The following is an 11,917-nucleotide window of genomic DNA, read 5'->3' on the forward strand; positions in this document are numbered from 1 at the left end:
TGTCCCCAGCAGCTGCCCACTTCATGACCTTCAGGTTGCGTTAACAATGACGCCACATTCAAGCTACCTTTTCTCAGCCATCACAGCTGCTGTCCCCAGCTCTAGTGAGGCCTGGAGGAGCATTAGGACCCTTAACTTGTACTCTAGCCTAATTGCGATATTTCATTCGATGGCAGCATTTGCTGATTCTCATTTATTAATGCACTGGTAAATGTTGCATCGCAAGTGCTTGCTCCAGAACGCAGAGCACTTCTCTTGAGAGCTGCATGTGCCCCAGTAGTACAATAAGAATTTTCCCCCGCCTTTTTCTGTAGGAAAATAGAGTGTTTTCTCTGCCAAAGGACATATTTTATGTCCAYGTGCTAGGAAGGAACTCACGAGCCTGGTGATTTTTCAATGAGCACCACTGAGAAGCCCTGAGTCTTATGTGAAATAAATAATCAGAGAAAAGTATGCTCTGTTTACCTGCACAACCTGCCTCTTTCAGAGATAGGTCCTTAGGGTAAAATTGAGGCCATTCAACTGACTTCATGTGAGACTGCAGGAGAGCTAAGAGGAGAGGGTGTAATGAGTTCCCTGAATGATTCTAGCCCCACCTCTTGTTTAGAAAAATAAACTAGCTTGTGCAAATACTTTGCTGATCACAAAATCTACTGGCAAAATTATTGTATTCTTCGTTTTGCACAAAAGGGAAAACAAACGCTGGCAAGGATCACAATGTGGATATTTATGTCAAATCCAACAAAGGGAATAAAACATGAGCACTAGTCAGTATCTGAACTGATATGAAATCAAAAGCCATTTTGGTTAAAGTTGGTTGACATAATCCAGAGTAATTCTTAATAAATCCTTTCAACCAGACAGAGGTAACAAGTTCAATTTAAACTGCAGGGACTGTTTTACAAGATTAAGAGAAACTGAAGGGCAACGTAGAAGGCTATATGAAAGTATAGCAAACAAAGGAGAAGACCAAGAACTTTTCTTAACAAACAAAGGAGATGAACAGTGATAGTGACAGGCAAGCGAAGAGAAGACAACAAAAATAAACAAATCAGAGGAAGTGAAACAGGAAAGAGGAATGAAAGAGGAAGCTGCTGGAACTGAAACAAAATGAGAAGAACTGGAGCCCGGGGAGATGCCGAAGCCCACAGAACTGTCACCTTGTAAATAGCACAGTGTTTTCTCACTGTCATTGGTACCACTAAAACAAAGATATTCGTGTGTCAATCAGCTTCATATCTACCCACCTTATGAGATCACAACTATCTTTGGTTTCCCCAAATCAATGAGCTACTGATTCATTTCTACTTAAATCCCAGTTCTGCTGGGAACAGGTAAGTGCAACGCTTGTCTGAGAGAATCCCTGAAAAACACTGAATTCTCTTTTTCAGTCTTTAACAGCAAAAATATCAAAGGCTTGATCCAAAGCTCATTAACGTTACTAGAAAAAGTCCCATGGTTTTTGGTGTATTTCAGATCAGTCTTTGAAAGGAGAATTAGYGTGGTAAAAGCCCACCTTGTGAAAAAGCAACACCTATGGGAAAAGATGTCTCTTAATTGCGCAAGATACTGTCCTGTTGCTAGTAAGATTTTTCATAGACATAGCAGCATTTGTTCTCATTCATTTTACAGATAATAAATAGTTGTGTTCTTAGAAATCAAGTGATAGAGCACAACCACCCTCTGGGGAGTACTGAAATGTTTATGTGTGGGCAAAAAGATCTTTTTAAGTGGTCAAAATATGGATTTTGCTTGTATGTGTGTGTTTTCTTTTCTGCATGAGCTACAATGCACGAAATTTGCCTCAGATGCTCAAGCATGTATTTCACTGTAATTACTGTTTTGAGTTACAATACTATAGGCCAAATCAATTTATTTCCTCATCCAGCCATGACTTTTAAGTTTTTAAAGTAGAGCTTAAAAAACATGCCAGCTTTCTCATCTACCTGTGCAACAGCAAGACAGTACTGATGAATATATATACTGTCATTTTACACAACCACTGCCTCATAAAATCTGCCTAGGTTACCATCTGACCAGCACTTAACTAACTTTTGTTTAAAATCAATAAAAAATTTACTTTGCAATAGAAAGTGTCAATTTTCATTGCAAACCTCAGCACTCAACACCCTGTTCCCATCTCTTTTTTTKGGGGAGTGATGAAACTGTTCCATGGGAGTTGAAGTTTAGTAACACAGCTGCCTTACTCACCTCTGTAGGACATACTTCCCAGGTAAACTGCATTTGTCATGCATGACGTACCTCGTCCAACTCTTCTGATGCACCATCTTCCTTCTTTACTCTGTAATATTAGGCTGCATCGTGAAAGTTGTATTCTAAAGAGATAGAGCAGATGTATGAGACACCTGAACTAATCTGAATGAGGTATGTTGGCTCAAGCCAACACGCATACATCAATATCAATTTAATGGCACTTCTGATGGCAGTTCTGACAAACTGAAGTGTTTCAATTCCAGTCAACTGAATTTAAATATTTCAATCTGTTTTTTTTTAATGAAGATTTTCAATTTTCCAGAAATTTCATTTTCCTAGCGAGTTCCAATTCTCTCTGCATACTGACTGACAGAGAGGTAGAGACACACCACTGGGAGGCTGGCACTTGAATTGCCTTATGGCTGGTTTTGGTAATAGGAAAAGTTCTTCATGGCCTAATTCATGTCATCCTTTTATTTATTTATTTATTTGGGGAGGGGGGCTTTTAAAAGACAAACTGACTTGGCATGATGAGAAATGATCATGACCTTAAATCACAGAAGGAAAAATACCTTTGAACACTTTTTTTTTTTTTTTTGAGGGAAAGGCAGGATAAAAAGCAGATGACCTTTTCAAAATTTCCAATGGGATAAGATTCAGATTTCTCAGTTAGAAACAGCTTCTTCTGCTGCTTAAAAGGAGGTAGGCMGTTGAAGAAAAACTGGTTAAAAAGACCTTGCCTGTAATGTATAAACTGCTGGTCTGATCTGCTATGATATGAAGAACAAAGAGTGAACAATATTTTTAATTGTTGCATTATAAAAATACTTAACAGGAACTTACTGTGATATGAGGTCCATGTGTAAAATTACTTTCTGTCTTTTTTCCCCTATAATTACTTTTCTTTTCAAACAAACCAAATGTTTCAGTGGAAGCTGGTTGTTACCCATGACTAATCCATTAATAATGAACCAACCTGCGGCACAGATGATAGGATATTTTTAATTTCTAAATATCAGTATTTTCTTGTTCAAGAAAAGGAAAAGAATGAGAGAATAAAGGGAATTTCTTAATGCTGTTGACATAAGGCCACATTCTTGCTATGAGCACAGAGATATTGAGCTTCTATGGGATCAAACTTCTCATAAAGGTTTCATGTAGCTGGAGTGACGCACTCTAYCTAAAGAATTTGCTAGGAGAAGAGGTTGCCTGCCATGTCACCAGTCTTCAATTGGAAGCTCTTGAAACAAAATTTGAATACGAATCTTCTGCAATATGTGGCTATAAATTGTGGGGAATCTCTTTTGAGACACTGTATTTGTTGATTCAAGGCTAAGTGACTCAATTTGCTATTTATTTAAACATTCCATTCACTAGTACATAGCCACATAAAATGTGGAATCACATGCTTGTGAAAGGCCTAAAGGCCAGCAGGGCATTGACACATGCCAAAATTCACTTGAGTGAAAGCCAGATTTGTTTAGTTCACACATATAATGAATGAGAAAGTGCTGTCTGTAAGTTACAATAGATTACAGAATCACAGAGGTTGGTTGAGGTTGGAAGATCTCTGGAGATCATCTAGTCCAACGCCCCTACTCAAGCAAGGTCACCTAGAGCAYGTCGCCCAGGATTGTGTCCAGGCGGCTTTTGAACAGCTTGAGAAAAAGGAAACTGCACAGTCTCTCTGGGCAACCTGTTCCAGTGTTCAGTCACCCTCACAGGAAAGAAGTTCTTTCCCATAGTCAGACAGAATTTCCTGTGTTTCAGTTTGTGCTCATTGCTTCTTGTCCTGTCACTGGGCACCACTAWAAAGAGTCTGACTGCATCCTCTCRGSAGCTTCTCTTAAGATATTTTTACAATTTTTACATACTGACCAGATCCTCTCTCAATCTTCTCTTCTCCAGGCTCAACAGGCCCAGCTCTCRCAGCCTCTCCTCATATGAGAGATGCTCCAGTCCCTTAAGCATCTTAGTAGCCCTCTCCTGGACCTGCTGCAGTAGCTACATGTCTCTTGTATTGGGGAGCCCAGAACTGGACATAGTACTTGAGATGAGGCCTCACCAGGGCTGAGTAGAGGGGCAGGATCACCTCCCTCGAACTGCTGACAACACTCTTCTTAATGCAGCCCAAGATACCATTGGCCTTCTTGGCCATAAGAACACATTGCTGGCTCATGGACAGCTTGTCCAGCAGGACCCCCCAGGTCTCTCTCTGCAGAGCTGCTTCCCAGCAGGTCAGCCCCCAGCCTGTACTGGTGCATGGAGTTATTCCRTCCTAGGTGCAGGACTCTGCAATTGCCTTTGCTGAGCTTCATGAGGTTCCCTTCTGCCCACCTCTCCAGCCTGTCCAGGTCTCTCTGAATGGCAGCACAGACTTCTAGGGTATCAGCCACTCCTCTCAGTTTGGTATCATCAGCAAACTTGGATGCACTCTGTCCCTTCATCCAGGTCATTGATGAAGAAGTTGAACAAGACTGGCCCTAGTATTGACCCCTGGTGAACACCACTAGCTACYGGCCTCCARCTAGACTGTGCCACTGATCACAACCCTCTGAGCTCTGCCTTGCAGCCAGTTCTCAGTCCACCTCACTGTCTGCTCATCTATCCCACACTTCCTGAGTTTGCCTCAAATGGACATCTTTGGCTGAAATTCTGCTTTCATGCAACATTACCAGTGTACACCAGCTTCTACTTTTTTTTAAGATGAGGCTTGAGGCTGCAGACTTTAATGAGCGTCCCCATTTGCTGAGAGTGTCTAATGCCTTCAGGATTGTATCATATTTGAAAAAAGAAAAAGCCTTTTGCCCCACAGGACTCGCAGAGTTATCTGACAGARGTAGGAGTCAGAGAAGATACAGTACACAGGAGAACTAATACCAGACAAAAGTGGATTTCATATGGAACAGAACTGGGACTTTGGAGGTTATTTTGATCATAAAAAGATCAGYTTAGTGGAGTGATTAGAAAAAAAAGACTATATAATATCAAAAATTTAAGAATGGGAAACTAATTAATTACCTGGATTGTCACTGAATTGATTAGATACAAACACAAAAATAAAACCAAACCTCAATTTTAAACAACTGTCTTGGACAGAAATTACGTCAATTTTATATAGCAAAACTCCAAATGAGTGCCCCYGCCCTGGTAAAAGATACAGTACATACAGTTACCCAGGGCAGAAAGCATTGTGGACAAGGTGTTCAATAACTAAGATATTTATATAATTTATACCTCATATACTAAAGCCAGAMTATTTCTCTTCTGTTGTGTAACCACCTGGCCCTTTAAAATGGTAGTGGATGAAGCCTAATTAAGTGCAACTTCGTTAAAGCATGAAAGTAAAACTGATGCAGCATTTGATACCAGCCAAACTTCTCTTGTAACTTCTCAGCTCCTCAAACTGTGAACTACGAAATTTTCTGCTGCTAGAGAAGGGCTGCTTGATGTACCCTCTTTTTCAGGAGGACATCCCCACTTCGTATGGTGACTGTTCTTTGTGGTAAGCATCTCCAACRTTATCCTCCAAACACAGGGCACTCAGTGTAAGTATTTCCTCTCAGATACCTGTGGGACATGTTATTACAAGGATGACTTCTCAGTACTTTTGCTGAGCAGCTTGATAGCACACCACAGTGAGAGGAACACTGCAGATGAAAGAAGAGGAGATATTATTTTTCTATATTTAGAGTAAGAAATATATTTTATGCCTTGGATTGAGACGTAAGACATTATCCAGTCCACTGGAAGCAGAACTCTCTACTGACTTCACAAGAGTTCAGCTCAGTGCAATACTATATATGTGAAAGAGAACCAGGATAAAGTATTTGGTGGTCTTCTTTCTGTGAAATAATACTGGATATAAACTGAAAATGTGACTCTTCCTGAAGGATATTTAATAAGAAATATAAGTGTGATTGACTATTTCATCTACCATTGTTTATACTGGAGCACTTAATAATTTAATAAATGTTAAAAAAATTACTATTCAAAATTTTCATTGATATTATACAGCTCTCCTAGTGGACTCGCTGCTTAAAGGTAGAAACTATTTTATTGTAGTGACTGCCAATATTGTTTATGAACTGTCATCTTTATAAGTGCCAAACTCTAGAAAATGTCACAGAAACATTAAATTAATTGAGTCTTGCTGGTATCACTAAAAWTGTAGCTGGAATTGAAAAAACTTAGTGAACATGTGAAAATATAAGTAAAATATTTAAATTTTCCTCTGAGGACTTTGATTTTCATTACCTAGCCTGTTTAAAGTAGAGAAAGATCATATGTATCCAGCATACTTCTGTAASAGCTAAGCAACAAAAAAATCAGTTACTCTCCTCCTGTACAGAAGCCATTAATTTGTCTGCTTTGGTATGTTATGTGGACCATTTTATGTTAAAGAGAGGATTAAAGTATGCAGTCCCAAAGCAGGCTATTACAATTAAAATTATGGAATGCTTTGGGAAAAATGCTTTAACCTATTAAATAGAATTGATTAGATTTTCTAGCTAGACATTTTGGGCCCCTCTGAACTTCTGGGAAGGTAAAAAGGTATTACAGTCTAATACACACTCCCAGCAGTAACTCTCCTCAGCCTGTACTGCTGGAAACGCATACTTTCAAACCAGTGTACTTGCATTGCCCGCATCTTTAAAATAGGAAGGCAGGTACAGGATGTTGAGTCAGGAAAATGTTACATCAATCGTCTACTGTCATAGGTCTTATTTATTATTTTATACCCTTTGAACAACYTAGAGACAACTCACAAGAAGTTTTTAACGCTTGTCCCTGGGACCTTAAAGTCTACACTTGACATCTCTTGTCGAAGATCTTAACAAAAAGTATCACTATTTTATGCCCTACACAAAATCTCTTTCATAACAAGAAGTGCAAAACGAACAGGAGGTTCATTCACCTTCCCAAAACTGAATTCATTTACATTTTCAGACTACTGAAAGTTGGTTAAAAAGAAAACAAATAACCGAGATGCAAGTGCAGTATGTGAGCTATCACAGCTGGCAAACAAAGCCAATTCTGTCAAAAACAGTTAACAAATATGTGGCATTAGAGAAGGTGGTAGGAATGTAAGAATAAAAGAAAAAAAAAAGCAAAATTTCAAAATGCAGAACTTTGATAAGAGGTATAGAGACCTGTGGGAGAGAAATACTGTAAGTCTATAAGCAAAAAAGAACTGCTKTATACTAGCAGGAGTATAAAGAAGAAAGGAGGTGGGATTCAGAGAGGGAAAATAAGTTTGTTCAGAAATGGCTAGGTAAGAGMAGATCTAGTACTTGCTGATGGTGAATTGTATCCTGGGATGGGGTGAGAAAGAAGCACAAGGAGCTTTGGAAACAGGAAAAGTTAGAGGAAGAGAACAGAATAAAACCACAGCTGTAGGACCTATCAGGGCTATCCTTGAAGCAGACAGCTGCCCAAATYTGTCTTTTTCTTTCACCTGATCTCCATTTCTCAGTTTCTGTCTCAGTGTTGGCTGCTTACAGCAGAGAAACATTTTTGTTTCTTTCAGTAATTTAGGCAAATCCAGAGCGTTTCAGGYGGTGCTTTCCTCCCCAGCACATGGGTTTAGCAAGGGGCTTTCCCTTTGACTTTCCAAGCTAGCTTGCTATTGTGAATGGAGACTCTTGTACCTACCGAGACTTTACTCCAAAAAAAAAGATCCTGCTCCTTTCAGTTGTCCTGTGCCCTCTGACTACAACRTAATAACTTCCTCTATTTCTTCCCTACTCTTTTGTAACCAGAAACCCTCAACACCTCCTACCCAGTGTAGCTAGAGCCAGTCAATAGCTGGACAAAGTTATCCTAATCAGTGGCTCTCCTTGCTTTTTAAAAAGGACAGACCACCAAGGTTTTTTTTATTACTATTTTGTTATTATTCTAGTAAACACTCAACTGAGCAAATGAGTGGCGGTGAGTGCTGTAGAGAGCAYGTACAGCTTTTAGTTTGAGGTATATCAACAGGTGAGTGGCTCTTTCYTCAGATGGTACTTATTTTAGTGAATAGGCAATATGCTTTTCCTTCAAGATTTCTACTTGGTGTCTTGAGCCTGAGTAGTTCATTATAAGTCCATCTTATGTGTGGTAGCCAGTTGTTGGATTGTAATGGGTTATATATGCTGTGTGGGCACTCCTGTCCCTGAAACTGGAGAGCACAAGGCCAATAGTCAGAGGTTCTGAAGGGAAAAAAAGATGCTGTTAAGAATATTTAGCAGATAAGTTTTCAATTTTTCATAAGGCTAGTGTGTTTTTGACAGCAGCTTTGCTGATATTTAAAGTGCAGGGAGTTGAACAGTTCCTGTGAAGGTGCCTTGTAGTGCTGCATAAACTTACTGAAGGAATTTACTTCTCCTTTGACAGCCTTGAACTACTGTGTTTCMTTTTTAAAAGACAGCAGAAGCCTGTTTCTACTCTGCCCTAATCAGCTCACAGCACTTGGTACCCATCACTTTCTTCATAACAGCCTCAAGTTATATAGAGTCAAGTAAAAAAAAACATTTCAAATTTCCAGTTTATTCATACAAACTAGTTCTGCTTATTACATCTATCTCCTCTGACTTTCAGTGTGAATTACAAAGCCACCAGTGGAATCATACAGTGTCCTTCTCAGAACTGGGTGAAGATTGGGTCAACACTTTTATTAAAACAAAACGAGCGTAGGTATGACTCACTTTTTTTCCCTTCATCAAACTCTTTATAGGTTCCCAGATTGGTCTGTTAATTCACAGAGTAGATAGTACACACGATCCTCCTCACCTCAACCTCAGATCATACAGAGGAATGAGTCCATGGATATCAAGAAATATTTTACAGCTAAGGGGAACAATGAGAGAGAGATTGAACCTTCTTTTGAAATACCTGCCACTGGTAGGGGCTGGCCACTGTGGTACAYAGGAAAAACATCAAACTTATTACAGAAATGCTGGTGTGTAAATTTACAAAAGTGCTCCTTTGTATGTGGATTTATAAACCGATATTTATACAGACATATTTGAAGCATTTCCATTTCTATGGTTTTCTGTCAATTTTAAGGATGTTACACTATTGCTTATGAGTCAAAAGTGCCTTTTGCCTTTATATGGAAACTTTATTAAAAAAAAATCTTACTACTGTAAAGTCCAAGTGTCTATCTCTGAGAGATCGTTACTTTCCTTTTTCAGGAGCCAGGGCTTAACAATGCTGTAGGAAAAAAAAAGAATCTATATGACAAATCTTGTAGTACAAGTTTTTGTGGTTAACCGAGAAACATGCCATGAGTCAAGTCTTTGGAAAGAGTTTAGTAATTAAAGACAAATGCTATGACATAATCATTTACACGCAGCAGAAAGATTTTTAGATTAAATCTGGCCTGACCCATTGCTCAGCAAGTGTTATCTGGGATTCTTGAAAGTCATTCATTTATTTACTTACTAATTTGGCCCACATGTTTTATTAAAAACAAACCCCTACATTTCTCAGAGGAATGAACTCCGCTCTAACTCTGGTTAATGARTTTGGTCAAGTTAGGAATGGACCTGTTCCAGTGGGTACTATACRGAGATATTCATAAAAGAAGAGAGAAATTTTTGGTATTCAAATAACTGGTTTTCYCAAATTAGACTCTTTAAGTGCATTTAATTCGGGTGAATGAACCCCTGCTTAGCAGTACTATCCATCACACCCTTGTAGTCCACACACAGAGATGACCAAAATTAAATGACCTTGGCAAAGAGAAAATTTTGAGAACCTGRGCCAGGCTGAATTGAATTATGGGCCTGCTGGTCCATAATGCTAAGTAGGTGGAAATCAGCTAATTTGGTTGAGGTAGTTGGAGAACTCGGGGCGGGGGGGGAAGTGTATATATCAACACCAGGGACATATCCTGACATACAGGGACATACRTATCTTGAGATGTTGTTGGATGTAGGTATTGTTCCATGTAATCACYGAGCTGAAATGCCTCAGGGAACCTATTTTTTTCTCTCTTGTCTAGTTCATCCAGAATTATTCTATTACCAGTTTAGGTAGCTCTTCCAAAAGGCTTCTGCTGGGGTTAATGCTCCTTTCTCCTTTTCAGTGTATATGGATGACATATAGAGATATGGATAAGGCAGCAATCAGCAGATAGGCAAAACACCGAAGAGAAAAGAAGAAGAGATCAAGGCAGAGTGTTTTTTTGACCTGGCATAGCCAGAAAGAGAGAAGYGTAGCCAAAAGATTGGTGCCTGCAAAAATCGAATGGAACTAGAGAAAGGATTTTTGGTTACGAAATTCTGTGTTGCTTTTCTTCTTCCCTCCCCACTCTGTTCTTCCATTTTGCCAGTGAGATGAGCAATGTGGGCTATAGATAAAGAAGGGGTGAAGCAAAGAGGATAAGGGAGGACTAAATTTGAAATTTCTACAGGAAAATAGGGATTTCTCCAAGTGGAAACCTGCTCCCCCAAAATGCTATTTTTCTAGCCAAAAAAAAATCATGTTCATTTCCTGCAGAACGGTGAATATCTACGTAGAGTGTTGTAAGCAGCTGTCAGGAAGGAAAGGCTAGACTTTATTTTAAGTTAGTCCTCATACATAAAAGAAACTTCTAATGACCTGCTYAACTTCTTATCCTCAGTTTGTCCCTACTCCTACAGAGTCATAACACACTCAGACCAGTATTGGTGGGCAGAGACCTACACACAGGAAGTCAGCTGTTATCTCTTGGCAAACCTGGGGTCTTGTGGAGTGCTAGTGGTTATTGCTTGTGTGGAAAATAGAAAACTTTGGAAAACAGAAATCGGGTTGAAAAAATAAATGTGTGTTGCTTCAAAGGCAGGTGAGAGTATAGCTGGACATCTCAAAGGGACCAAAGCCAGCTGTTAATTCTCATTTAAAGTGAATGGAAACCAGGGCCTGATTTCTACRCGGAAAGTCCCTGCCATCTATAATGCAGTTGACAGGGTTGAAGTAACGTGCGAGGAGAGAGCCTCCGTGTATCTGCTGTCTTGTCTTCCCAGCACTGCAGCTCTCATCTTTTTGCACTGAGGCAGATATCCTGAATAGCTACTAGCTGTAATTGCAAATGCTCGTGAATCAGCTGTCTGGCAGCATCACTTTTTGGTACTACTTTTTACTTTGGTACTTTGGTACACTTTTAAAATGAACATCTACTCACTGCACAACTCTGCTCAAGCAGCTGGGTGCCAGTGGGCAGATGCTTGCACAGATCACCACTGACCTTGGCATGGCACCCTGAGCATGCGCTTGTGTGTCTCCAGAATCGGGCCCCTCACTGCAGCACGAGGAAGCTTCACAAGGAGAGGACCAGACTCTAGCCCTAAGCATTCAAAAAGAAGCATAAAATGATTGCAGTATAAACGAACATCTTCCAACATAYRTTTTCCACTTATGTATCTGTAGAGCAAATAGAGGTGCAGGAGAGCTGCTTTCTTGATTTGTTGSTGCTTTTTCTTTTTTTAATTTATTTGCTTAGAAGAGGTGAAACCTGATTCAAAGATGCATTTCCCATTAGTAAGTGCTTGGCACTGGTATTTAAAACAGCTCTTTTCTATCTGTTGCAGCTTTTACCTTTGCTTAAGCCTGAAAACCCCAAGATTTACAAGCTAATGAACACTAACTGACAATGTGTACATGATAGCCTGTGCACTGACTGCTTGGTGTACATAACTAAGGCTTGTGAGTTTACTCTCAAGCTGACTGCCTAAGC

This window comes from Rhea americana, unplaced genomic scaffold (assembly GCF_003343005.1).
Source record: "Rhea americana isolate MKP2758 unplaced genomic scaffold, rheAme1 scaffold_127, whole genome shotgun sequence".
NCBI lineage: Eukaryota > Metazoa > Chordata > Aves > Rheiformes > Rheidae > Rhea > Rhea americana.